At 40.5% G+C, this 27,739-nt stretch overlaps 1 protein-coding gene across 1 annotated transcript in view; it reads left to right on the top strand.

Annotated features, from left to right (window-relative positions):
* The window catches only part of Adamts3 (ADAM metallopeptidase with thrombospondin type 1 motif 3), a 224,766-nt gene that overhangs the window by 88,202 nt on the left and 108,825 nt on the right, over positions 1-27,739 (top strand).

The following is a 27,739-nucleotide window of genomic DNA, read 5'->3' as shown; positions in this document are numbered from 1 at the left end:
CTTAAGCATAAAATATACATCATGACATAAGGACAATGGCATCCCCTCCCTGGAGCTTAGAAAGAACCTTGATGACCTTGTATTCTGGAGCTTTCTCTGGGAGGCGGGTAAAATCTCCCCTTTTCCTTCGTGACTCCTACTCTTAGTTATTGATTGAATGTGGTGAAAATACTAAATGAAAAGTTTCAGATATAATAAGTGGTCCATAATATTGACTGCAGTGTACTGTTAAAATCATTCTATTTTATTATTTGCCTTACTGTATCTAATTTGCACATTAAACTTTATTTGTGAGTGTGTGTGTATTAGGACTCACACATGCTTATACAGTTAAGTACTTTCTGTGGTTTCGGAGCATACCCTTGTGGGTAAATGAAGGCCACAGTAAAGTGGATACAGGGCAGGTGAAACAGGGAGAGAGACAAGAACAGAGAGGGCTCCATTGAAGTTTTCACAAAATTATTTAGTATTAAAAAACAGGTCCGGAGTCTTTGGTGAAGAGGTGTGTCTAAGTACCAATGTGATGTGTTTGGCAGACACTAAGGTCGGCTCTCCTGGTCCCCAGAGATAAGTGGGTACGTTTTTCAGGTATGATCTACGTGGAGCATTTTCTCTACCTCCCATCTAGAAGCAAAGGTAATTACAAGATTTGACACCTGCTGCTTTGGGTCACTAATTTTGCCTTTCAACCCAATTGTGCTTCGTTATGATAAACATTTTGCTGCAAAACATGTAGATGAAAAAGAAAGAGGTGGTTCAGATGTGGTGGAGCCAACATGGACTCCTTAGGTCCTTTCGTTTTCACCCTTTCTTAGTTCTGAGCTCAAGAAAAACCTAAGAGCTATCACATACGCATCATTAAAGTAACATTCTAATGTGCATGGAGAGAATGCCCTGAATCACACGTTGCTGTCATCACATAAAAGCTTTCTAACCACACTTGCAGCTGGCTGAAGTTCTGTTCAGAGAGTCAAGTAAATTTAGATTGTGATTGTATCCGGCTGGGTAATTGATACTAAACTGCGTAAAAATAGGTCAGAAGGGAGATGAGAGGAAGAGCTGGGCTGTGATTGGACATCATAGGCTCCCACTTCTCTATAGCACCGTCTTCAGCCTGCTCCATTGTGTTCATGTTGCCCTTAGAAAAACAGCAAAGAAGAGTACTAGGAATTCTCAGATGCTAGTATTCATTTGGTAAAGTCTGGCTGGGTCGAGAGCCTGAGTCTGAACTGCAGTGTGTTCTTGTGCTTAGACCCAGAACATTTGCATGTGTTGATGAGAACAGAGCTGGGAGTCAAGACTATGAGAGAAACAGAAGCTAACACTCGTGTTTGGAATGATTTTAGACTGAATTTACCTTCTTCACTATATTGTGCGAGCCATGCGAAGGCTCTTTCACTCATGAAAATGACTTTCTTCTCTTGGTTTTTGAAAACATCAATGGTAGGTTTTAAGTTCGAGTTGGCAAATTTGCTAGGGAGAAGGGAGGAGGTTATGGGCAAGTTTTTGCCGTGTGTGATTCAGGCAAACTTGAGAAGGAATATGTGGAATTTTAGATTAGCTAGTCCAGTCTTCTAACCAAAAAGCAAAGCCTCAACCATAGATGTTTCAACCTTTACCTAGACATGTGGTGACTTACTGAGTAGCGTCATGATGGCTGTCTTGTGAGTTTGTCTGTGTCATACTATCTGAGAACTACAGTTTTCTCGTCTTCACAGTCAATAATTAAGTGAAGGTACCATATCAGAGCCTCCTCCAGCACAAACTGCTCACTCCTTTATTGTTGTCCTGTGTGAGAGTTAGTACTTCTACCTCACACCAGTGTGACCACCCTGAATTAGGGGAGGGGTTTGACCCCTTATTTCCTTCCTTCCTGGTTTTGTTCACTGTTCTACTCTGCAGTCAAAAAGGGAGATGACATGCCTTGCTCAGCTCTATAGGCAAATCAGAAGCAGTGTGGGATGCTCATGAAGATCTCACACCCTTTACCAGAGATTGCTTGAAGGATGGACAGGTAATAGAATTCTGGCAGTAGACTCTACAGCAGTGGTTCTCAACCTTCCTAATCCTGCAACCCTTTAATACAGGTGGTCCCCAACCATAAAATTATTTCACTGCTACTTCATAACTATAATTTTGCTACTGTTATGAATCATAAATATCTGATATGCAGGATATCTGATATTCAACCCCCAAAGGTGTTGCAACTGCTGCTCTACAGTGAAGTTGGGTAGAGGACATTCATTTTCAGAGGCTTTTCTTTGATTACAAAGATAAAGGGGAAAACATCCCTTCTGTCCCCTCCCATCCTTTGTGTTATCCCTCAGTGGGGTGGGGGGCATTCTGCTAGTAGCTGGCACCCAGACCAGCTGTTGCTAGCTTAGAAGCATTATGAGAGGCACAACTGGAATTCAGAGATTCAAGGTAGAAGAATTGAAAATCCTGGGGTCCTTGAGGTCAAGTTGAACTGCTGAATCAACCAAGTAGCTTCTACCACATCACTTCCTGATTTGACATGACAAAACCTTTCCAGGTTCAAGTTCTTCTACTTTGCTCTTCTGTTACACGAGGCTCAAAACTCTGTGGTACATACTTTTATGTATTTAATTTACCTGAATCTTCTGTCAATCAGTGAGAGACACCCAAAGCATCGCTCCTGGTGTCTTGCTGATAAAAGTAATGTTTCAGGCTTGTTGGATCTTTTACATTTCAGTCTTTGAAAATAAATGCATTGAAAACTGTATTCTTTGTATATTCGTTACTGAGGATGGTGTACTGAAACAATGGTATGAAGCAGGTGGAGAAACTGCCACAGATTTTAACAACATTTTGTTGGCTGCACTGATTGGCTGAGATACACTGCACTTAGTCTGTGGTACTGAACTCAGGAGAACAATTTTTTTCTCCTGGATCGCCTCCCTTTATACTCTCCCAGATATACAGTTTACAAATGAGAGAAATGCCCATTCCATGCTCTCTGTCTGTACCCTGGTGGGGAGTCATTTACTGCAGTCAAACAGTGTTTTATTTAGGGTTACTATTACTGTGATGAAACACCATGGCCAAAAGCAACTTGGGGAAGAACGGGTTTATTTCACTCACAGTTCCTTCTAAAAGTTCAACATCAAAAGCAGTGAGGGCAGGAACTCAAGCAGGGGAGGAACCTGGAGGTAGGAGCTGCCACAGAGGCCAAGGAGGAGTGCTGCTTACGGGCTTTGTTCCTCATGGTTTTCTCAGCCTGCTTTCTTATAAAATCCAGGATCACCAGCCCAGGGATGGCACCACCCACAATGGTCTGAGCCATCCCACATCAATCATAAATTAAGAAAATGCTCTACAGGCTTGCCTACAGCCTGATCTTATGGAGACATTTTCTCAGTCGCGGCTTCCTTGTCTCAGATGACTCTAGCCTGTGTCAAGTTGATATAAAACTATCAAGCACAGGCAGTATTTGTTTTGAGTGCTTTATATATAATATAGATACTCTCCAATTCATCTCCTTGAAATTTGGTAGCTTTTAGTATCTTCCCTAAGTGTTCAGCCACCACCACGTCAACTTTGGAAGAGTTTGATCATTTCAGAAACCCTGTGCCCAGCAACAGCACTTTCCTATCCTCTATCTCGTCCTGCTTTTTCTGTTGTAGGAAACCACTGAGCTGTTGTTGGTCTCTTGATTTGTTAAGTCTAGATGTTTTGTAGAACTAGAATCACAAGGTGTGTGGCTGTTTGTGATGAGCTGCTTTCACTTAACCTGTTTTCAAGGTTGTTCTGTGTTGCATATGCATCAGGTCTCCATTTCTTTTTGTTCCAGGGTGTAACTGTATCCAGTCCTATCTATCTATCCCTTCTTCATTGCCCTGCTCAATGTTATGTGGAATTTTGTCTCTGAGCTTCCTTCAGTCTCAGTAACTTGTGAAGTCAGACTAGGTTCTCCTTTCATTGGATCTAACATTCAGGAATGTAAGACTGTTAGCTGACCCCTAAGTTCTTTAAAATGTACTTGTGCAGCACACACATGCACACACACACACACACACACACACACACACACACACACGAATGAAAAAAAGAAACCCAGCAATATGTCAGTGCAGATAAATCTTTCAGTTTCAAAAGTTTGAGAAATACACATGTGAATACATTGTCTTTTAAACAGATGGTAATTATAAATCCAGTTTCAGATTTAAGTTGGAAAAAGTCCTTGAGGTATTTGATGATTATCTTTAGACATCCTGAAGACCACTATGACAGCCTAGTGTTTATGATTTTTAGAAGTCAAGAGAGGAATACATTTTTATAATACTTAATTTACTATGACCTTTATACCTCCTTTGTTCACTATTGAGACTTCCAAGGTAGCTGCAAATAGTTTAAATTTCTTTAGAAATCAGAGAGGGAACTGAATGTGTGTGTGTGTGTGTGTGTGTGTGTGTGTGTGTGTGTGTGTGTGTGTGTGTGTATTGGTGAAATTATTAAGGCCACTCCACGTAGTTAAAAGGGAGGTTTATTTTGTGGGGTAACTCACAAGTGAAAGGATAGGTAATAGGGTCTGGGAAAGGTGTAGCGCAGTCCAGCAGTGTTCTCTGGAGAACTCTGCTTGGTCTACCTCCAGTGTCCAGGGTCCAGGAACCAAGAGAGCTCCCCCATCCAGATCTTGGGTCTTCAGGGGTCCTTTCTCGGCTCCGCCTTGTAGGCGTGACAGTTACCGAAGCCTCAAAGGGGCGGTATTTCCAGGTCAAAGTTGGAACAGCTACCCATTACGTGTGTGTGCGTGCACATGCTTTTTAGAAAAGGAGTCAGCATTTGTTCCGGTTTTGCTCAGACACACATATAGGAACTTACACAGGGCGTACTTTCTGTCACCGACTTCCACTGTCCCTAGTACTGAAGTGGAATTTACCGTTACTACAAGATATGGTGAAATACAAGCACAATCCATGAGGTTGATGTTTGTTCTGATTCCATGTATAGCTGCTGCTGTTCAAAGAAAGACTGTGGGGGTCATGGGTCCCCATTCTGCAATTCATTAGGCTTCAGCCTCTGTGTCAACTTGTGGCCCACAGGTCATTCTTGTACGACTGCAAATGATCACAAATTATTGGTATCATTGTTCTCTGTTGTCAGGATGTTGAGGAACTATTGGTGGAATAAACAGCATTGGTTTAATGATGAATATGTATGAATGAGTTTCTTAGATTCTCATTCTTATTCATATTTATGTTTTCTGTGGATGTGTGTGTGTTTTCTTATTTCCTTCTCTTCTCTATCCCTTCCCTTCTCTCTCTCCTCCCTCCCTCCCCCATCCTTCCCTTCCACCCTTTCCCTTCTTCCTTCCCCCCACTCTTTTACTTTATTTAGTGCTCTTGGGATTTCACATTCCCACAAATGAAAATGCTATCTGTGAAAATTATGTTAAAGCATTTGTGCATGAGTGTCTAACCATGAAGAAACTATGAACAAAGATTTGACTACTATATCTTTTATGAAATATTGATTGAAAATAATTAGGAAATTTTGAAAATTATTTACAATGGTGCCAAGTAAGATAAAAGTTACAGTCAACTGGATCACTGTTTAGCTGTTTAGACATTTTTATCATCAGGAAGGAAGCTTGATATTGAAGGAAGCATGATATTAGGAACTTACCTCCTAGCAGAGCAGTTGGCATATGATAGCTATGCAACAAGGTGGGGGTTTTGTTTTCATGAGTGAACGAAGACACAGTAATACAATGGTATTGAAGGGCAGTGAGGGATACAGAGGAACTGGCTGCTAGAGAGGAGACAGTCTTATGACTGGGTTGTGGTGACTGAGGAGAATCAGTAGGCAGAGATCTGTGGGGAAGTAAGTGATGGAGTGACTTCCCGTGGCTCCTGCTATCAAGACGAATGAGTTACTTGGTATACGAACTGAACAAGGGATGGTATCACTCCATTGGATAATTACAGAAAAGGATGCATCTGAGTGCTGGCACATCCCTCCCTTCACTCTCCTGCTCTTCCTCCTGCGCTCCCTCCTTTTATTTCTCTGACAAATGAATTTTGTATCAACTATTTAAAGAAATTCTATGAGTCATAAATGAAAGCATGAAAGGTCTAATTTTATAAATGGACAAAATATTGAAACTAATATTTCATAAAATAGATATACAAAATGTCAGTATAATCATGAAACATGTTCCAGTTATATGATGGGATGCTGTTCAGCAATGAGAAATGACTCCTGACCTATAACACAGGTTGGGAGACTATCAAAACAAGGCCAGATAAAAAGTCTACCTATGCTATGGTTTGATTTATATGAAGTATGAAATAGACTAAATAATCTATGATATTAGAAACTCAGGAAATAGTTGCCTGGTCAAGGAAGAAAGGAATTGATTTGAAGATGCTAAAAATACTTGTGTGTTCTCACACTGTCTTTGTGTTGGCCACCCAAATATTTACAATTATGAAAATTCTCTTTTTTGAACTCCTAAGATCTATGCATCATTCTATTGAATGCTAATTTTATTTCAGTTAAAATGTCATTTTCCTAGAATTCTGGTTAAGGTTGAAATCTGAATTGGAAAATTTTCCTTCTTTTTGAGACTTCATGAAATTATTTTGTTCTTGATTGTCGATGAAGACTATGCACATGTTCTACTGATTTGCATCCATTCACCTTGTGTAACTTTTTGGCTGCACTGTGCTGTATCTCATCTGTACTGTGAGAAGCAGACATATGTCCAAAAGGACATGTTTTAGTGTGCTCTCCTGGGGAGGTTGCTCGGGCTGATGCAGAAGGTGGGATTGGGCATCTGCTGGAGGCAGGTGCAGAAAAACGTGCCAAGCCAACTTGTTGGAAAAATGACTTGGCAGGAATTCGGTGGTTTGGGACTTAGGGAACATCATCTGTAGAGCTAAAATGCTCAGATTGTATCTTTCAAGAAACAAATCCATGGCATTTTCAAAGAGTGAAGTGACTTCCTTCAAGAATTTGACTGCCTTGGTGAAGAGTAAGCTAAAATTTTGAGAAACTGGTGTTATGTGGGTGTGGTGTCTCTGCTATAAATCAGCTACACAAATTACCATTTAGGACTAAGACTTTATCAGACATTGCTGAATAATTATGAGGTGCAGATCATTCTTTCTCATTTGCAATATGTTTGAAAAATCCATGAAACTCAGCTTTTATCTGCTTGTTTTGGTTCCCTTTGCATTATTGTCCTGTAAAGTGGCCTTTAATAAAATTGAGAAGCTTGTAATACTTATAAAACTATTTCATTGAACAACATTTTGTAGTTTGTTTGAAGTAGAGAAAAGTGTTCAGTATTAGTCTGTGTTCTGAAGTTGCACTGGTTTTACTTGACATATTCCTTTCAAATTCACAAATGCCTTCTTTAGTGAACTTGTAGACAACTGAGGGGTCAAAACAAGAACTGGGGAGATGGCTTAGTGGGTCAATCACCTCCTGTGCCAGTCTGAGCACCTGAGTTTGATCTTAGCACTCACAAAAGGACCTAGATGGTGCAACACATGCCTGTCATCCCAGAGCTGAAGAAATGGAAGCAGGAGGGCCCATGGGGCTTGTCAATCAGACAGTCTAGCGGATGACACCTGACAGAGACAGTGGCCTACATAACACACACACACACACACACACACACACACACACACACACACACACACACACACACACACAAATATAACCAAAACAGGAAAACTGTAATATGAAAGCCACATTTTTTTCCTTGTAGGGATTATTGCTTTTGGAAATATATTTTAAGGTTTCGGCAAACATCTTTGCAGAAAGTGATTTATTTAAACAATATTACTATGCCAAGGTAAAGATCATGCTGGTAACATAGCAACTGTAGGTACACATTTAATTTTGTGAGAAAGATGGTAAGAAAAATGTTTTGAACTTGAAAGGTATGTCTGTTGCCAACTTAATAATGCTGAGTATATTACACAAAAGAAAACCATTGGTTACAATGGTGACTTCTTAATACATTTTAATCTAAATATGATATTTTTGATTCTAGAAATTATTAAAAGATCAGACCAGTCATTGTTGTTACACACAGATAGATTCACATGTATACACACATGCACCATTTAAGAAATAGTTCATCTCAAAGAAGGGAAAATTGTGGAAACAGATGACTGCGTTACTTGACTAATGACTTAGTCATACCTAGTTTCATTTGAAAGGAACTAAAGTGATGGGGAAACATGTGGTTTGGCACTTGAGTATCAGAAAGCAGAGTTAATATACTTTATTCAGTAAAGTTTTTGAATAATGTGTTATTTTGCAGGAAACTAAATAGTGTTAGTTGTTGCACAAGACAATGAATTACTGTAAGAGTAAGCCTTTGATTTTACTTTGTGAAAAAATACTTTATGAAGTTCTGTGTATTACTTTTCTTTTAAAAATAATACGCTTCAACAGCTACTTATTAAGTTACATTGGCTTAACCCCAAGGTCCCAAACCACAAAACATTAAATATAGCTTAATTTTGACTTTGCCCAATATAATATCAAGCCTTTACTTTGGGTGCTTAGATGTGCGCTGCTGAGGTCCTGTTGATTTCAAACCAGTCTGCTGATGTTGAATATTCTGCAAGTGGAACACAGGCAAGAGTTAGGGCGCCTTGAGCTTTACAAAGGCATGATAGTTATTCGTTGACATTTGGGCTTTTAATCAGCTGATCTTTTGATCAGGATTTTAGCACTGTGATTCTTAAAGTGGAATAAAGAGAGGATGATGCGTTCTAGCGCTTTCCTGGAACTTTTGGCATTCACAGCAGGATAGTCCCAGGCCAACCTGAGAGGTGGGCTATCCTGTGTCGCCAGGAAACCTTCAAATCTGTTTCCCTGAACAGTGTTTTTACTCTTTCTACTGTTAGCATGCCACAATTGTTAATATTGAGATATTATATATCACCACCTGTGGTTGGGAGACTAGAAAGGATTCTGATTTTTTCACTTCTAGGTTGCATTGTTATTGTTAACGATGTTAATAGAGAAGCCACAGGTCTTTACAGAGTTGACCTCATACTAGTATTGTTCTTTTGTCATGGCCAGGAGGATTGGTTCATAGAGGGCCAGTGTGGATTCCTTTTGTGACCTTCGGAACTGGTGATAATGTTGAGCACACAGCTGCTGCACAGAATTTTCTGCATTAGCCTTTCAACCTGCACATTTATTTGAGAGTAATTGTAGTATAAATCACAAAATCCTTTTCAATTAAGGGTGAAAAATAATCAAATGTATTCAACCTACAGCCCATGGGCCACAGCATCCTAGGGTAGCTAAGAATTGCAGTCCAACACACTTTTAGATGATGACATGTCCATGTCATAATGTCTAAAGGTTGGATGCCACTGTATGATATAAAGTCCACAGATAGAAACTTGCTCTCTGATCATTTTTGTGTTTCATTAAATTGATGTGGAGTTTTGTTAAGAATATTTTGGGCAGTTGGTTGGCAACTCTTTGATGTGATGGTGGACTTGGTATAAATATTATTCATGCTGATTCTTAACCAAGAGACAGATTTTCTTTCTTTCTTTCTTTTTTTTTTGGTTTTTCGAGACAGGGTTTCTCTGTGTAGCTTTGCGCCTTTCCTGGAACTCACTCTGTAGCCCATGCTGGCCTCAAACTCACAAAGATCTGCCTGCCTCTGCCTCCCGAGTGCTGGGATTAAAGGTGTGCACCACCACTGCCTGGCTGAGACTGATTTTCTTTTCTGAAGGCTTGCCTTTCCTGATGAGATTTAGTGAAAAGTTAGCATTGCTTTATGAAGTTTTGCAAAACACTTATGTTAGCACTTCAGATCTACTTTATGCCTATATTGGAGGATGTTTCATAATGTGAATAGTCCCGGAAAACTTAATATTAGATGAAGTTCATCCATTTATTCTACATACTCTAGCATCTCTTTAGTATTATGTACTGTCTGGAAGAACTGCCAATTACAAGCTACTTTCTTCTGACAAAGTATAAAAACTTAGTATAGTGCTTATATAAATACCTGCAGGTCAAACAGAAAGCATAGAATATTCTGTCTGAATTGGCAATGTGCCGTGTGTGTGTGTGTGTGTGTGTGTGTGTGTGTGTGTGTGTGTGTATTCAAAATGCAGTTGTTTTATAAGCACATGTTTGGCATAAAAAAATCTGTGGTTGGTATGTAAAATCAATAGAAAATATCTTAATAAAAATTTTTTTGTTTAAAAAAAATCAAGAAATGCAATAAATATAACAGTCATTTTGAAATACAGTGATCCTCACTGTTAGTGGGTTCCACATTTTAAAATATTTTGCTTGAAAAACTTTATTTGTAACCCCCATGATGAATAAATGCTCATGGCCTTTTAATAGTCACGCTAAACCACAAAAATTTTAAGTCACTTAACTATGTATTTCCTATATCAGATCAAACAAAGTGGTGACCTGCCTTGTTCTTTGCACTCTTGAGTGGGTAACAACTATCCTTCTAATGCCCATTCAGTGAAAGCCACATTTTTTTTTTTTTTTTTTTAGGTTTTTGGATTTTGTTGGTGATTGGCCTGTTTAAAAGGCCCCTGTGTGTGGTGCTCCAGTGTTCTCTAGTGTCCTTAACTGAGAAAATACGCACATTATAGAAGCTCCACCCAGGCTTAACTTACAGGATTAGGCATGGTCTTTAAAATACGCAGCCTTTAAATTTGCAGACTTAAACCAAGGTCAGATATTGATGCACTGAAGCTGTTGTAACCTGAGTCTTGAGGAGCCAAACCCTGTATTTCCCCTAGGAGCAATGGTTCGACCTTTGCCTATGTGGTTTTTGTGGCAACTTATAGGACAAAATTGCTACAAATAATAAATATTAGCAATAGATTTCTTTTAAACAAGTTTGCTTATCTGTATTCACACGAGTTTTCAAGCTAAAATAAAATAGAATACAAGGTGTTAGACATGAGAGCTCAGTATCTTTGTGTGGTAATCACTATGTATCAAAGACTATATTTAATGTGGCTATACATGATGGATTTATTCTATCCCTACTTATTATAGCCCCATTTACCCAAGTTTAAGGAATATTATAGTAAATGGTCATCTTTAAGACATTAGTTTAAATCCCTAGAAGAAACCTACCATTTGACCCACACCTTGATACCAAGAGGTGTATTTTGATACAAGTGTACAATAGTAACAGACTTTTGTTATGGAACAATCGCATGTCTATGTAACATTTCATCTCCATACAGCAAAGATACAGAACAGTGATTTGGGAAAAATAAAGGGTGTGGAGCACACTCTACTCTAATTTACAGTCGGTAATCAACAGATGTAGCTATTCCAAATAGCAGGTACTTCTCTCTCCCATTTGATGTGCCAGGGCCAAGACTTGCTTTGTAACAAAGTATAGTTGTTTTTGATAAATGTGAACTTTTTCTTTTGATAAATGTGAGTTTTTTACTCAGACCACTAGAATATTAGCCAAAGGAACAGAACCAATACGAATGAACATACCACAACAGGAGATGTATTAAATTGGCCTACATGAGAGGGGCTGGGTAGTCCAACAGTGACTAGCTATACACCTGGCTGAGAAGCTGGTAGCTGCTCAGTCTATGAGGCTGGATTGCTTAATAATCTTAGCTGGGTATGGAAAGCTTGGAGGTTTCTTGGAGAGTCTTCAGTCCATATTGGAAGGCTGAAGAAGCTGGTTTCTGGTGGCAGTGGGGGATGGTGCATCAATAATGGTATAGACACACTCAAGCAGCAAGAAACAACGATGGGCAAGCAAACAGATTTTCCCTTAGTTGATTTCAGACCCAAACAAGTTAACGGTCACAATTGCTCATCACAGTGGTTACAAATGTTTTATCTCAAAACAAGAATGTTAGCAGAAACTCAGTATATGAGATGGTGCTACAGAGCAAGGGTGACGTAAGAAGCAAAAGGGAAGAGTTTTTAAAGGGTAATCCCAGCACTCAGGAGTCAGAGGCAGTCGGATCTCTGAGTTCGAGGCCAGCGTGGATTACAGACTGAGTTGCAGAACAGCAAGGGCTACACAGAGAAACCCCATCTTGAACCCCCCCCCCCCCCACACACACACAAATGTAGCTAGAGTTTTCCTGCCTGGCCCACAGTCAGGACAAATCTCTCTCACCCGCCAGTCCCACAGCCGCTCAGACCCGACCAAGTAAACACAGAGACTTATATTGCTTACAAACTGTATGGCCGTACCAGGCTTCTTGCTAACTGTTCTTACAGCTTAAATTAATCCATTTCTATAAATCTATACCTTGCCAGTGGCTCGTGGCTTACCAGCATCTTCACATGCTGTTTGTCATGGCGGCGGCTGGCAGTGTCTCTGACTCAGCCTTCCACTTCCCAGAATTCTTCTCCTCCTTATCCCGCCTATACTTCCTCCTGCCTGACTACTGGCCAATCAGTGTTTTATTTACTAACCAATCAGAGCAACACATTTGCCATACAGAGCATCCCACAGCACACAAATAAAAATAAAAATAAAAAACTTAAAGCATTTATCCCAAGTGCTTGATAATGGAAAATAGCCTCTGCTGCTGAGTCCTGGCTGGAGAGAAGCTTGGTCTCTCTTGCATGCAGGGTGTGGCTCTTGATCAGGAGTTGATAGTAATGCTCAGGGTCAGCTTTGGTTAAAGCTTGACTGTTTCTTTCATAAGAAGATCTTCAGGAATCAGAGGCAGCATATTTGAGTACTGTAAACTGGGCCTGGAGTTGCCATTTGGCAGTCTTATAAACAGATATGAGTTTCATTGAAAGAACAAGAACTGAGAGCCTTCCAACTTAGGTACATGCTGATCCAAAGGAGAACTGGTGTCTGAGGACTAATCTTAAGAATTCTTCTTTTTTCTTAAAATATTCTGATTATTATAAAATGATTTTCTGAAGTACATGGGGAGTTCTTCATAAAGTGCACCACTTTCTTTGGTATGATTTCAATACTCTGGTTATGTATAAAATATAAAAGGAAAAAAACCTCAACCATTCCATCATTGATCAGCAGTACCTTTAGTAAAAGATGAGAAAAATGGGCTAACAAGATGTCCAAGATCACTTCTAGTCCTGTCATCCTTATTAGTTGCTTTTAGTACTTAAGTATTATCATTGCTTAAAATTTTAAAATCAGTTAGTTAATTTTCTTTTTATCTTTTCAAATGCATGCATGCATGAAGTGTGTGTGTGTGTGCGTATGTGTGTGTGTGTGTGTGTGTGTGTGTGTGTGTGTGTATGTGTGTGTATACATACCATAGTGCACATGTGGAGGTCAGATGCCAACCTCATATAACATCTCTTTATTGTTAGATGTGTACATTAAGAACTTCCGGGATTCTCTTGTTCAGCCACACACCTCCTTATAAGAGTGCTGGGATTACAGATGTAGCTACCATGCCTGGGAATTCAAATGCCAATATGGACACATGTGTGTAATGTTTTCTAGACAGACAGAACTGATAGAATGAATATACATATTAAAAGAAGATTCATTAGATTAACTTACATGGAATTGGAATAATCTAAGTAGCCCAGACAATGGCTGTCTCACATGGGAGAGGTCAAGAACCTGGTAGCTGTTCATTCCAGCAGCTGTCTCAGTGGTCTCAGGTGGAGATGCCTGAGGCTGTGCTTAACTCGGCGTGCTGTCCTAGGATGAAAAGCAACTGCGTCCCTTTGGAATTTGTTAGAAACATTTAATCTCAGAGCTGGGGAGATAGCTCAATAAATAAGAGCACTTGTTGTGAAAGCCAAGAGAACCCGAGTTCAGGTCCCCAGTTTGTAGTCAGAAGTTTTCCTGGTGTCCCGCGTGGTCCACAGTCGGGACAAATCTCTCAACCACTATCCCTCAGCCTTTTATAAAATAATCACACAGAGGCTTAATATTATTTATAATTGCTCGGCCATTAGCTCAGGCTTATTACTGACTAGCTCTTACACATAAATTAACCCATAATTCTTATTTATGTTTAGCCACATGGCTTGGTAACTTTTTCAGTTCTGCCTTCACGTCTTGCTTCCTCTGTGTCTGGCTGGTGACTCCTCACTCAGCCCTTCCTTTTCCCAGAATTCTTGTCTACCTATACTTCCTGCCTGGCTACTGGACAATCATCATTTTATTAAACCAGTGTATAAAAGCATTATCCCACAACACCAGTTCCCTTGGGAAAGCCAGGCCTAGCCTAGGGTGCCTTTGAGTAGATAGAGTGCTGGGGAGCAGAGACAGGTGGGTCCTAGATGTTCACTGCCTAGTCAGAGTAGCCGAAACAAAGAGTTGACTATTTAGTGAGCATTTGTCTCAAAAGATAATGTGGAGAGTGAGAGGGAAAGGTATAGATGTTTCTGTTAGACTTCTGTGTGTGTGTGTGTGTGTGTGTGTGTGTGTGTGTGTGTGTGTGTGCCCAGCACATATTCTACACACCTAATTGCTTAATTAAGAATAAATATGGAAAACTTAGGCTATAAATCAGAATCAGTACCCAGACAAGAGCTCCGAGTGATTAATTTATATTTGAACACATATAAAGAGCACTCACTAAGACAATATTGACCCCGTGGTGTGGGATTTCCCTGAACTGTGCAATAGCAGAAGGAAAAATAGCAAGCTGCATGAGGAGTTAGTTCATTGATCTAGAATGGTTTCTTGTTTACAAATGGAACTTCCATGCTGTCACATATTTTACTTCTAATGTTGACTGTCATCTAGCTTATCTTTCTAGGAGCAGTGACTATGGCCACGATATGTCTCCACAAGGACTATAGAGTTCAACCTTAGGCATAATAGTTACCCACCATGAATATCCATGGTTCATGAGGGTTTGGAATGGGTAACAAGAGTGGCCATAGTACAGTATCGACATGTATAAAAATGTCATAATGAAGCTCACTTGATATATTCAATATATGCTAATCAAGTTTTACAATGGTCGTATGCTTTGATATGCACATGAATGTTATTTTAAATAGTTTCTGAAATAAAACTCTAGGCTATTTTGCATTTTAAGTCTTCTTTATATTATTTTAATAGTTAGAATGTGTAAAGCTTTGTGTCTCCTATGACAGTTGCTGATAGACGTTTTCCCACTACATAAAAATAGGATTATTAGCCCAGCAGTGGTGGTGCACGCCTTTAATCCCACCACTTGGGAGGCAGAGGCAGGCAGATCTCTCTGAGTTTTAGGCCAGTCTGGTTTACAGAGTGAGTTCCAGGGCAGCCAGGGCAACCTTGTCTTGAAAAAAAAATATGATTATTGATTTTTGAAACTATTAATTTAAGACACCTTGACTCATTCTATAAACTTAAATCCCACAGAAATCAATGGGGTGTTTATTCTGTATTTAGCAGGTAGTTATTGCATATTTAAGTACTACCTTGACTATAATTCATAGATTCCATTTATTCACGTTTCCTTTAAGTAGTCACCTTCAAATTTGTTTTTGCATTTTTGGGGGTGGCAGGAATGCCACACGAGAGACGGTCACTCTACCACTGAGCTGTACCCTGGCCCCAAACTTAGGAGAGTGTACATCTAAAATTCATTTTGATTGGCATATGATTTTTAAGCCGTTTTTCTCAAGCTGTAATTTTCAGACCACTGCTGTTTGCAGCATATGAAGTGCTGGTTAAAATTGCAGATGTCTGATGCCCAGCCCTTCTGAATCAGACTCTGGAGTTTGGAACATGGAAATGTCTCTGAGGTTGGAACCTAAATTCTTTGGCATGCTAACATTTGTGACCTACTTTAGGAGTTAATTATATTAGTCTTATAGTCATATTTCAGTTATTTATTATGGGAATAAGTGGATCTTGGGGTATTGGCAGGGGGCAGTTTTTCAAATGCATGCCTTTCCTAGGATCTTTCATACTGGAATATAATTTAAATAGCAGAGTAATTGAATTGGGAGCTCTTTTTGCGATTACCTAGTCAAATCCTCATGATTTTTTTTCAGATTATGAAACAGCCAAAAGAGGTTTGAATGACTTTGGAAGTCATATTTTTGTAGAAAAGCTGTGTCCAGAACCCAGTTCCTTGGTCAACCGAGCTAAGGCTCCTGCACCCCTCTCCAAACACACACATTGAGGCACAGCCTCACTGGGGAGCCCTGGCTTGTCTGGAACCCAAACTCAGAGATCGACCTGCCTCTGCCTCCTAAGTGCTAGGATTAACTTATGTGCCATCACATCTGGCTTCTAAAACCTGGCAATTAGATGTGCTTGTTGCAAGATATTAGGAAATGTTGATCATTCAATCACAATGGGCCTTGATGGCTTGTTGGATTGGCTATATTAATAAAATTTTTATATATTATATATATATATACATATAGCAGTTTAATAATCTAAATTAAGGCCAATTTTGGAGACTGTTTTGTTCTTTTATGTCCTTAAAAACTGAGAGTTAAGGACACTAGCTTTCATAAAAAACACATACATTCTCCATATGAAAGAGGTCATAATTTTCTTTGAGTATCTTATACCCTAAATTTTGTCAGTGTTAAATACTTAGGAAAACCAGTTTACTAAAAATTTTCAGTACTTTCGGAAGTGAATATAAGCCAAATCTGCTGCAGCCCTCTTCTCAATTCAGTTCCCTTCACACCCTTCTTCTGTATTTCACGTCTCATGTCCCTCTGGAACCATGCAGTCATGACAGGTGCTAGCGTGCCCCAGTGCGTGTAGTTTATTGAGACATGTAGTCACAAGACTGACTTTCAAAGGTCAAAATCTACTAAAAGATACCACAGGACTTGCTTTTTAACTTCGTTTCATTCCACCAAAATTAAAAGCGATTTTCTGTGCTTCAACACCTTGAGGTTTTACTTTTCTTTATTATGTGTATTTCTTATATAATCTTAGATGAGGGGGTGGGTATGGAGTTTTTCTGTGCAACAGAAGCAGCAAGCTCTCTTGAGTTGGTCATGTCTCTCCCTCTTGTGCTCATGCCTCTCTCTGTATGCCGACCTGAATTCTGAACGTAGAGTTTAGTTGGCTGCCACCCCTACAACCGCTGTCACCTCCTCTTCCTCCCCCACTTCTCTTTCCTATCTTACTGTATTTTACAGCTTTAAACTGCGGGTTGTTTCCCGTGATACATCTCACTGTGTGTAAGATGCTATGGTAGAGTCCTGGCTAATGTTCCTTAGCATCTCATTGGGCATGGGGTAGAGAAGGGCTTCTCAGCTGCTGCCACAGCCGGAAGCGCTGTAATGGCTGTCCCTGTTTGCCAGCAGCAGAGCCTTGGCGAGAGCGTCTGACAGAGAAGGTGGGACCGGTAGCAGTCTTTCTCACTCTCTGCTCTCACCCAATAAGTTCTTTGTCTATTTTCCGTTCTGTTAGAATGGGAAGTGGTGGTAACACATAGGGAGTGGCGGGTGTGAGAGTAGAGTGGGAATACACAACCGGCCGGTCTAGGGCTCTTGGATTTGCCTCGGCTCACACCGCACTGCAGGTCAGGATTCTGACCCACGGATCTCACACAGGACACAGTTGCACTGTTTTCAGCCCTTGCATTTGGGGCGATTTGTTACAGCAGCCGCCTGTTCTCGCACAGCTAAATTAATGCTTAGGAAGGATCAAATGAGAAGGAAGCAGAGAGGACAACGGATTCGAAGCTGCGGTTTATATGCCTCTCTTTGTGCTTTACAGAGAGGGAAGAGGCCTGCCTGACTAACATTGGCTCCTTCCCATGACTAGTGAAGTTGTAGTTGGGTGTGTGCTTTCTTAACATAGGTGAAGCCTCCTTTGTCATAGAATCAAGCACTCAGCAACATCTTATATATTTTACAATTATTGGCCAATGTACATTAAGAAGTAAGAAAAAAAGAAACAACAGTATTTGTGGTTACAGACTCATATTTTTCTGACAATTATAAGCTGATAATTTGTATCCTCAACTTTTCAGGAACACTTACATATCTTTGAAATGTTAGATGATGCTAAATACTGTTATGATAGTTAATCTTCCAATTTATACATTTTTAGAAAATTAGCTTTCTCCTTTCAGGTAAACTAGTGACGTCTGATTTCCAGCTTGAGATACCAGCTATATATTTCAATCAAAAAGTAACCACCCTACCAAGTAAGAGAGAACGTGCAGTTTACATACGGTCACATAACAAGACAATGAAAACGGGATGGGGGACTATCTGGTATAAAGATTGGAATCAACCAGAAGGGGTCACGGGACCACAGAAGAGGAGAGCAGGAAATGGGGGAGGATTAGAACAAAGGCAAATGGCATGTGTATGTACAAAATGCCATAGTGGAACCCATGCTAACTTGAATAATTTAAAAAAGAGAAAAAGTCAAGAGGAAGGAAGAGAAAAGAATTGATATCTAAGAACAAGTCCTTCCCATGGGATTCAGGTTACAAAGTGGGACTGCAAGGGAGATACAGATTTGCCTCTGAGTTTTCTCAGAGGTGATGTTAGTTACATAAAACACAGTGTTTACGAGGGAAAAGCCACTCAGTTTGTCAAGAGAAGAAAATGTTGTGTTACCAGCATCTGGATGACCCTCCCGCTTCCTGTTCTCACATAGCAAACAGTAACGGGAGAGACTTTGGTACCCAACACGTTGTTATTACAGTGACTGGCTTCCCAGGACTTTTAAAATGTAATATCCTTTCTCGTTAGTGTGTGAATTATGTGGCTGAGTGGAAACAGGCTAAGTGGGATTCACTGTAACTATGGTGGGCAAGGTCTGGTGGTGGCGATGAGGGAAACTGAGCAATTAAACTGGCCATACAGAAAGCCCTTCATTGCTTCAGAACTCTCCACAGACTTTCATTTCCAGTGGTGTATATTTTGATGAGAATCAGTTGGAGGTTGTGCTCTCTAATTAAGAAACTGAAATGGTGATCTCTCATGTCACTGATCATTAGACGCCTTCGTTTTAGCAATTAATTGCATCGTGGGTTGAGATGGAATCTTTTTTTATTTTTTTAAGCCCTGTTCTTTCCCTTTGTAGAAGGGATTTGGCAAATATACTTTCAATCTTGTACATTTGAAAGGGACTTTTAAGATTTTTAGATGCTGCTAAATTAAGGACATCATCCTAAGATTCTCTCTCTCTCTCTCTCTCTCTCTCTCTCTCTCTCTCTCTCTCTCTCTCTCTCTCTCTGTGTGTGTGTGTGTGTAGGTTAGGTGTGTGTGTGTGTGTGTGTGTGTGTGTGTGTGTGTGTGTGTGTGTGTGTGAGTGCACACACGTGTACCAGCAGAGCCCAGGAGAAATGTCAGGTCCCTTGGAGCTAGAGTTATAGGCATTGGAAACTGCCCAACATGGGTGCTAGGAAGTGAACTTGGTTCTCTAGAAGAACAGCAAAAACTCATAACTGTGGAGCCATCTCTTAGATCTCTCCAGGCTCAAGAGAGCATCTAGAAACATCACCTTTGGATGAAACACCCGTGGAATCCAGATAGAAACCTGCCACTGCATCAGATTTATGATTGTGCTCAGGTGACATTTTATCCTCTATTTCTTAGTGTCTAGGCACAAGTGACTGCCATGCAGGGTGATGATGAGTTCCACAGAAACACACAGAAAAGGCTGAGACATCAAGATGAGTCCACAGCACCTCTATCTCTGGCGTGAAGGAAGGTTTTTCAGTGCCACAACTCAGGAGATATGTCAACTCCTCTAGTACCTGCTTACTAATCTAAGAGTGCCCATAAAGCCAACCCTCTTTAAGAGGGGACCCTGCTTTGGGTTTACAGACAGCCTTCTAAGCAAGGCTACTCTGTACTTTCTATCCAGCTGAATTGCTGTCTGCATTACATCTTTTTTTTTAAAGTTTACTTTATAAAGTTTTTTTTTTTCATTTTACACACCACCCACTGTTCCCCCTCCCTCCCTTTCTCCCACTCTCCTCTTCCCCGTCCCACCCTACCCACTCCTCATAGGGGATAAGTCCTCCCTTGGGTATTCAACATAGGCTGGCATACTAAGTTTGGGGCAGGCCCAAGCCCCTCCCCACTGCATCAAGGCTGAGTAAGGCATGGCACAATAGGGAATGGGCTCTAAAAAAGCCAGTTCATGTACTCGAAATGAGTCCTGGTCCAGTTGCCAGGGGACTCACAAACAGATCAAGCCACACATCTGTCACCCTCATTCAAGGGGCCCACTGTGGTCCCATGCAGGCTCCTCATCTTCTGTATGGATTGAGGGATGTCATTGAAATGTCTCTTGAATTCAGGAGACCTTAGAAGTTTATCATCGTACAATAATTTCTGTCCATTGTGCTGATAAAATGGGAACCAAATAAAGTGTTTGCTTGTGCATTGCAGTAACTGAAGAAGGAACACAGGGAAAGAGTTAATCCCATGCTGTATCTTCATGTAGTTTTAGTGCACTAAAGTGCTGCTGTTGTACTCTAGTTCCAATGACAGCCTTAACAGGACATTGTATATGCCTTACCCCCCTCCCCATATACATCGTTAGCACACCTTCCCGTGATCCATTCTAGGCATTCAGCTCCTATCTCTGCTTTATGTTACAGTACCCTAGTAGTTTACTATTGTATGCAATTTGGCACAAATAGTATTTAGTTTTAACTGCAGCCATATTGTATTCGGAACATACTTCATGAGATGCCTGGATAACCTCCATGACTCCACTCTCCTGCTTTAACAGAATAATAAAAAAATGGCATTCACATGTCACAATTAAAACATCAATTTTCCCCATGACAAGAGGATTTTAAAATATCTGACACAGAATTTCTGAGGAGAGATTAGTAATTTTCGATAGAACTTTAATCACGGTCTTTTAGACTGATTTCCATCATAAATCAAGCTACGTACAAATTAATATTTCTTTGGTGACTAGCTTTTATTATTGTGACCTATAAAGAATAGTGTGTTACATTTCTTGTATAACTTTATAGTTTATAAAATGCATTCATAGACATTATCTCATCTGAAACTCCCTGTGCTCCACACCCTTCATTCACATTATAATTGGATGAGGAAACTATCTAATCTAGTATATTAGAGCTGGGTGTCAGGTATGGCTGTGAGGACTCCACCTAGTGAGGGAGGCGTGTGGCCCGGGTGATGGCTGTTTCTATCCGAGGAGGCTCTCTGACTCAACTCTGGATTCTTGGCAGCATGTGAAGTGAGTGATACATCTGGAAGAGTTGACCAGATGTGAAGGGGATACCAGGTTTTTTAGTGTCAATGATTGTGTTATAAATATTCCCCCCAAAGTGCTGGTAAGGTACCCTATGTGAGAATTAAAACAAAATGAAACCTTTATTTAAAGCTAGATTAAATATAATACTATTTTAAAAACTGATTTTTAAAACTACCTTGATAAACATGGCAAATATTTTCTGTTTTGCTGCATGGGACTAAGATGGCAAATATGGAGTTCTTTGGAAAAGAAGAGCAATTTCTAAAATATTTTAGTATATAAGTAGCATTAATGGTGAATTAAAATGATTAAGTAGAATCCCTCAGGAGCATATATAATCTTATGCATGGCATCTCAAAAATGTCTAGGTTATAATCTGCATGTTTCTGTCAGGATTATCAGTATTATTAGTAATTAGAGTGTCATTCATGGTCTAGACTTTCAAAATGTTATCCACATTCGATTTTACTCTTGGATGTCTTAAGTATATCCTGTGCAAATGAAACCAGGGGGTTGAGGACAAGAGTGTGAGTTAATTAATGTTAAGGTTTGACAACACACGGCCTTTGAGCTTCAAAAAATGTTTTTGAGTGCATGACTATGTAAATAAATACGTTAGTGTGTAAAAAGAGCTTCAGTGCTTAATTATCAGCACTGATGATTTTTCCACTGTTAAGTATGCATGGGCAAGGTTTTTTTTGTTTTTTTTCTTTCTTCATCTGAAAATACAGGCACTTTTTAAATAGTCCCTCTAGTTTGGGTCACCACTGAAGGAGAAAAATCAATATCGTGTGGTGGGAAGATGTGCATCAGAACCCACCTACAATAGCTAAGAATACTTTAGACCTTAAAATACATGCAGTTTTATGACCCCCTGTCTGTGTAGCTCTTTGTAATGTCTTTCCAGCCCCCACCACTCTAGTTAAACAGTCCAGTTTGTCTAGTTCGGTTCTCAACAGGCTTCATTCTTTGCACGCTGCAGCTACGTCTTTAGGGCTGGGACCCTATTTTCAGTTTTTCCTCCCCTCTCCGTTGTTAATCCTTTTTACCTTTCTTCCAAGATGGTTGGTTCTATTTGTGTTAATGTTTTCTCCCTCTATCCCCAAATATTAGTCACCTACTTTAAGTCAGGCTTTGTTCTGTACCCTGGGATGTGATAAACAGTAAATGTGGCAAAGTCTGTGTCCACTTGGAACTTGGTGTTTCAGACTTCCAAAATCTGACAGTCATCTAGAAATCCTCTGGTGGCAAAAGGGGCTGGAGAGCCAATGGGGGCTAATTTAGCTCTGCCGAGGGTACTGCCAATGAGTTGAGAGCCTTTTTAGCTGGACCAGGCAGAATAGTGGGAAAAGAGAAATCCAGAAAGCCAGTCCATGCAGGGCCTGTGGGCCATTTCCAGAGTTTAGGCTTTAGGGATTTTTCTACAATGTTCTATGGAAATTTTCTTTTTTTTTTTTAAATGCATTTGCAAACTTTCCGTTTAGTTTTTCATCAGATTTAATTACTATGTGTGAGAAGATAGATCTGAAATGCAGTGTATCTGTGATTATGGTCATATGTCTGAAAAATAGTCACAAATTCCTCCACTAAATGTTAGTAAGTACCACCAGTACCTCGGGGAACACAGTTAAAGCAACCTTTCCTACCTTTCAGTTAGCCCTACCAAATTCTCCTGCCTCCAGCATCCATATGCTGGGATTTCAGGTCTGTATTGCGGTTCCCAGCTTGCTTTTCTGTTTCTGTAAATGAAAACATTAATTTCTTAATCACTCAACTTCAAGATTTAGGAGTAATCTTAGATTATACCATATTCTCATTTTTGTTTCTCAACTTTTTTTCCATTCAAAAAAATGCTTATAGATGATTTAGTTAGAGCAAAACACTGTGTGGGGTATGCGGGAATACATAGTGAATAAAACAGCTTGAGAGTAACTAATGCCTGGTTAGTGAGAGATGGGAATAGAGAGTGGTAAGTAGGACCAAGACAATCCACAAGCACTTAGACTGTATGGTATGTTCAAAGCGAACAGTAGAGCAGGGAAGGAGATGCTGACTGCTGGGTGGAAGAGCAGGCGAGTAGCTAGAACATGCTGCCTTGAGAGGTCACACTCTCATGTGGAATTCTAGAGGTTGGAGATTGGAAGTAAAGACCTAATAGCATGGCCCTAACACAGAGATCACGCCCACCTGTGTATTCAGGGATTGGCAGGGAGTCTTTGAGGTTGGAGTGGAGACCCTAAGGCAGAATTAGAAGATATGGCCTGTGAAAAGATAGTTATGAGAGTGGAAGGGCCAAGATCAAAGAAAGAATTGAAGGAGCTGTGGTTATTAATCTGAGAAGAAATGTGTCGCCTCCAATACCCTTCCCTGCGCCTCTAGGTACACCAGTTCTCCCATCTTTTGAAAAGTACCATAAACCTCTAAAACTTCTACAGCCCCTATAGTGTTTAGTTTGGCTTGTCCACATGATTGGATTGATCCATGCCCAGGAGATTGGTGAAGAACACCTCTGGGTGTCTGTGAGGACATTTTCAGTAGCTGGTGGATCATGAGGGTTTTAACTTAATGAATACTTTAATCCATTGGTGACTTCAAAGTCTGAATAGACCACTGGCAAAGGGCAGAACTGTGGCGGGTGGGGTGTCTTGGGAGGAAGAAGGTAGAATGTCATGTCCTTGGAGCTGTGTCTTGTTCTACCCCCTTCCTGTTGCTTCTTCTCTTCCGTGAGGCAAAGAGTCTCCTTCACCACATGCTCCCACCACCATGATGTTCCACCAAGCACAAAGGGACAGAAATTATGGACTGAATCCTCCAAAACTATCGGTCAAGACAAATATTCTCCCTTTAAGTTATTCTTGTGGGCATTTGATTACAGCACATAAGTGTAATTATGACATACACCTTCATTTCTAAAGTTCATTCATTACAAAACTGAATACAAAATTTTGTGTCACGGCTTCAGAATAAGCATTATTCATAATAGCCAGAACCTGGAAACAACCCAGATGCCTCTCAACTGAAGAATGAATAAAAAAAATGTACATTTACACAATGGAGTAACTCAGCTGTAAAAAAACAAAAAAAAAAACAACAAAAAAAAAAACAATGATATCATGGAATTTGCAGGCAAATGGATGGAACTAGGAAAAAATCATTCTGAGTGAGGTAACCCAGATCCAGAAAGACAAACATAGTATGTATGCACTCATATGTGGATATTAGGTGTAAAGTAAAGGATAATCAGACTACAACCCACAGCTCCAGAGAAGCTAGGAAACAAGGAGGACCCTAGGAGGGACGAATGGATTTCCTTGGGAGGGGAAATAGAAGAGATCTCCTAGGTAAACTGGGGGTGGGTATGAGGGAAGGAAGCATGAGGGATTGGGTTGGGTAGGTTGGGGGCAGGACATAAGGGGAGAGTAATGAAAGAGATGTCTTGTTGGGGGTGAATTTTAGGGTCAGGGAGAAACCTGGTGCCAGGGAAATTCCCAGAAATCCACAAGGATGACCCCAGGTAAGACTCCTAGCAATAGTGAAGAGGGTTCCTGAACTGTCCTTCTCCTGTAATCAGGTTGGTGGCTACCCTAATTGTCATCAGAAAGCTTCATCCAGTAACTGAAGGAAGCAGATGCAGAGATCCACAGCCAAGCACTGGGTCAAGCTCCAGGAGTCCTGTTGAAGAGAGGGAGGAGGGATTGTAAGAGCAAGGGGGAGTCAAGATCATGATAGGGAATCCCATAGAGACAACTAACCTGGACTCATGGACTCTGGACCAACAGCTAGACAACCTGCAAGGGACTGACCTAGGCCCTCTGCATGTGTGTGACAGTTGTGTAGCTTGGTCTATTTGTGGGGCTCCTAGCAGTGGGATCAGGACCTATCCCTGGTGCTTGAGCTGGCTTTTGGGAACCTATTCCCCATGTTGGGTTACCTTGTCCAGTCTTGATGCTTGGTCCTGCCTCAACTTGATGTGCCGTGCTTTGTTGACACCCATGGGAGACCCGACCCTTTCTGATGAAGAGAGATAGGAGTGGATGAGGAGGAGGGTAGATGAGAGGTGGGTGGGGGGAAGGAGGGAACAGGAAGAAAGGAAGGAGGGGAAACTGGTCAGTATGTAAAATAAACGAAAAAATTTAATTAATAATAAAAAAAGTCAACCTCATTTAACAACAACAAAAAAAGGCTAATTAAGTAATTAAGATAGACATGTCTGCCCTGGGAGCTGATAACTTGCAGAGGAGAAAGAATAACAAATACTCACATGCAGATAAGCACAACCCTGATCATTTGTGATAAGAGCTGTAAGAGAGAAAGACAGCAGAAGGACAAAAGGACACGTTGCTGAGTCTGAGTGGTCGGCTTGAATGGGTCCCAAATTTCTGTGGGATGAAGGGATAAGAATTATCACTTTTAAGAAGGTAGTATTTTTTTTTTTGATGAGACATAGAGAATATAAAATGGCAATGTATGCTTTCTAAGCATAACAGCATTTCCCCCATGACTGGGGCCTGAAGAGTGTGGTTAAGTGTGGTTCCTTGAGGGAAGTGTATCGAAAGTGCCCATGTGAAGCAGGACCCTGGGGCTGCGACAGTGAGTGTCGTTTATGTGTAAGGGGAAGCAATGGAAATGTAAGCTAAGGAGTGACATGAGTTCCTTTGAGGTTGCCACTTCTATCTGCTCATCAAAATCTGTCTCAGCTCCCTGGGCATGCAGCCAGGTTATGTTTTCTGACCCTCTTTTCATTTGGCTGTGATCCATGTAACTCTGTCCTTCCTGTCTGTGGAAGTAGAAAAATGGTGGATAGCGAGACCAGGACAGGCTCCTGATGGTCTCTGATGTGGGGTTCCTTAGAGTTTTCCACTGCTGAGTGGGCAGACTTACAAAGTGTCAGAGCTACCACCAATCTAGACCCCAGTGTGACTCTGTGGTGTACACAGCCCTTCTAGAAGGCGTGAACTGCCTGCCATAAGGTCATTTGAGTCTTTCCATGGTTAGGCCATTCAGCATTTGTCCAAATGAACATGATTATTTTAGAAAGCACTTTTGCCTGCTGTGCTATGTGAAATTGGGATGCTGTAAATAATAGTAGTGGCCAAGATGAAGGATTATTGTGAGTGAGGTGTGCTGGGGTGATTTCCATAGAAATAGATATAGATAATTTGGATTAAAAAGTCATTAGTCTCTGATACTCCCTGGTGAAACAATCTCGCAGCAAACTCCATGATCTTCTAACTCTTAGAGTCATTTTTTCCCCTCTTCAATTGAACCTTAGGTGCAGGAGTGTTTTGTAGATGTTTCCATTGGGATCGGGCTCCACAAGTCTGCGTTTTGGTTGGCTGTGGCTTTGTATAATTGTTTCAGTCTGTTGTAAAGAAAAATCTCCTTAATGAAGGATGAGGACTATATAATGTGTGTATGTGTATGCATATAACAAGTAATTAAAAAGAATCCATGAATTTGAAAGTGAATTTCCCCTTTCAGTCTAATTAAAAAGGAAAAATTTAACTTTAACATAGTAAAACTCTATATATAACAAAAAGAGTTGTCAAGTAAGAATTGCAGTTATAATATCCAGTCCACTTGTATTTGACAAAGTTAGAGAAAATATTCTATTATCTATCTTATCTTTGTGAGTCTACAGTTTTATATCTAATCTACTTTTTATTATAACTAAGGAAATCTCTAAGTCGAATTATTTAGTCTTTAACTCCATCACTTCTGACACAAGGGTCTATGGAGAGCACATTGAGACCATACCTAAACCTCAGATCCTGCCTCTTGCCTTGCCACTGATACTGTCCCAACGTCACTTCAATGCACTTTTCTTTCTAAGGGAGATGTTCAGTCTGAAGTGTGGTTTTACCTGCGCTCTGCTGGGAGGAAGTAGTATCATGGCACTTGGTATGTGAATGTTTGCCTACAATACATAGAGAAATGTTTTCAAAAATCCCATGAGCTAATTCTCATCTTTGCCGTCCTTCTTGCTTTCAAGGGGCTCGAGTCACTGCCCAGTGCTCAGAGTCCTTATCTGCTTCCTTGCTTCTGTCACAGACTCATCTGGGAGAATCATTAGGATCTGTGAAAAGTCTCAAGGGAAATAATTTCTGTAACTTAAATGAACTACAGAAGTAACAGTAAAGGTAGAATGTTCTCTCTTCAGTGAACTGTGTAAACATAGAGATTCTTGACTTTTTTTTTTTCTTTTTGAGACAAGGTTTCTCTGTGTAGCTTTGTGCCTTTCTTGGAACTCACTCTGTAGCCCAGGCTGGCTTCGAACTCACAGAGATCTGCCTGCCTCTCCCTCCTGAGTACTGGGATTAAAGGCGTGCGCCACCACCGCCCAGCTGAGATTCTTGACTCTTGAAGGTGCTGAGAATAAATAAGTGCTCAGTGTTCAACAGGACGTTTGCACTACCCATTCTCAGACTCGGGGATCATCATGGAAGAAAGCACCAAAAGGAATATATGAGCCAGAAAACAGGGAGATGGTTTTTTTTTTTTTTAAACTCTTTGGGGACCCGCCACCCAGTCCCAAGTAAATACATGAAGACTTATTCTTACTTATAAATGCCTGGCCTTAGCTTGGCTTGTTTG

This window comes from Peromyscus californicus, unplaced genomic scaffold, assembly GCF_007827085.1.
Source record: "Peromyscus californicus insignis strain IS unplaced genomic scaffold, ASM782708v3 Scaffold_13__1_contigs__length_99412109, whole genome shotgun sequence".
Taxonomy (NCBI): domain Eukaryota; kingdom Metazoa; phylum Chordata; class Mammalia; order Rodentia; family Cricetidae; genus Peromyscus; species Peromyscus californicus.
This window is presented reverse-complemented; position numbering and strand designations above follow the sequence as displayed.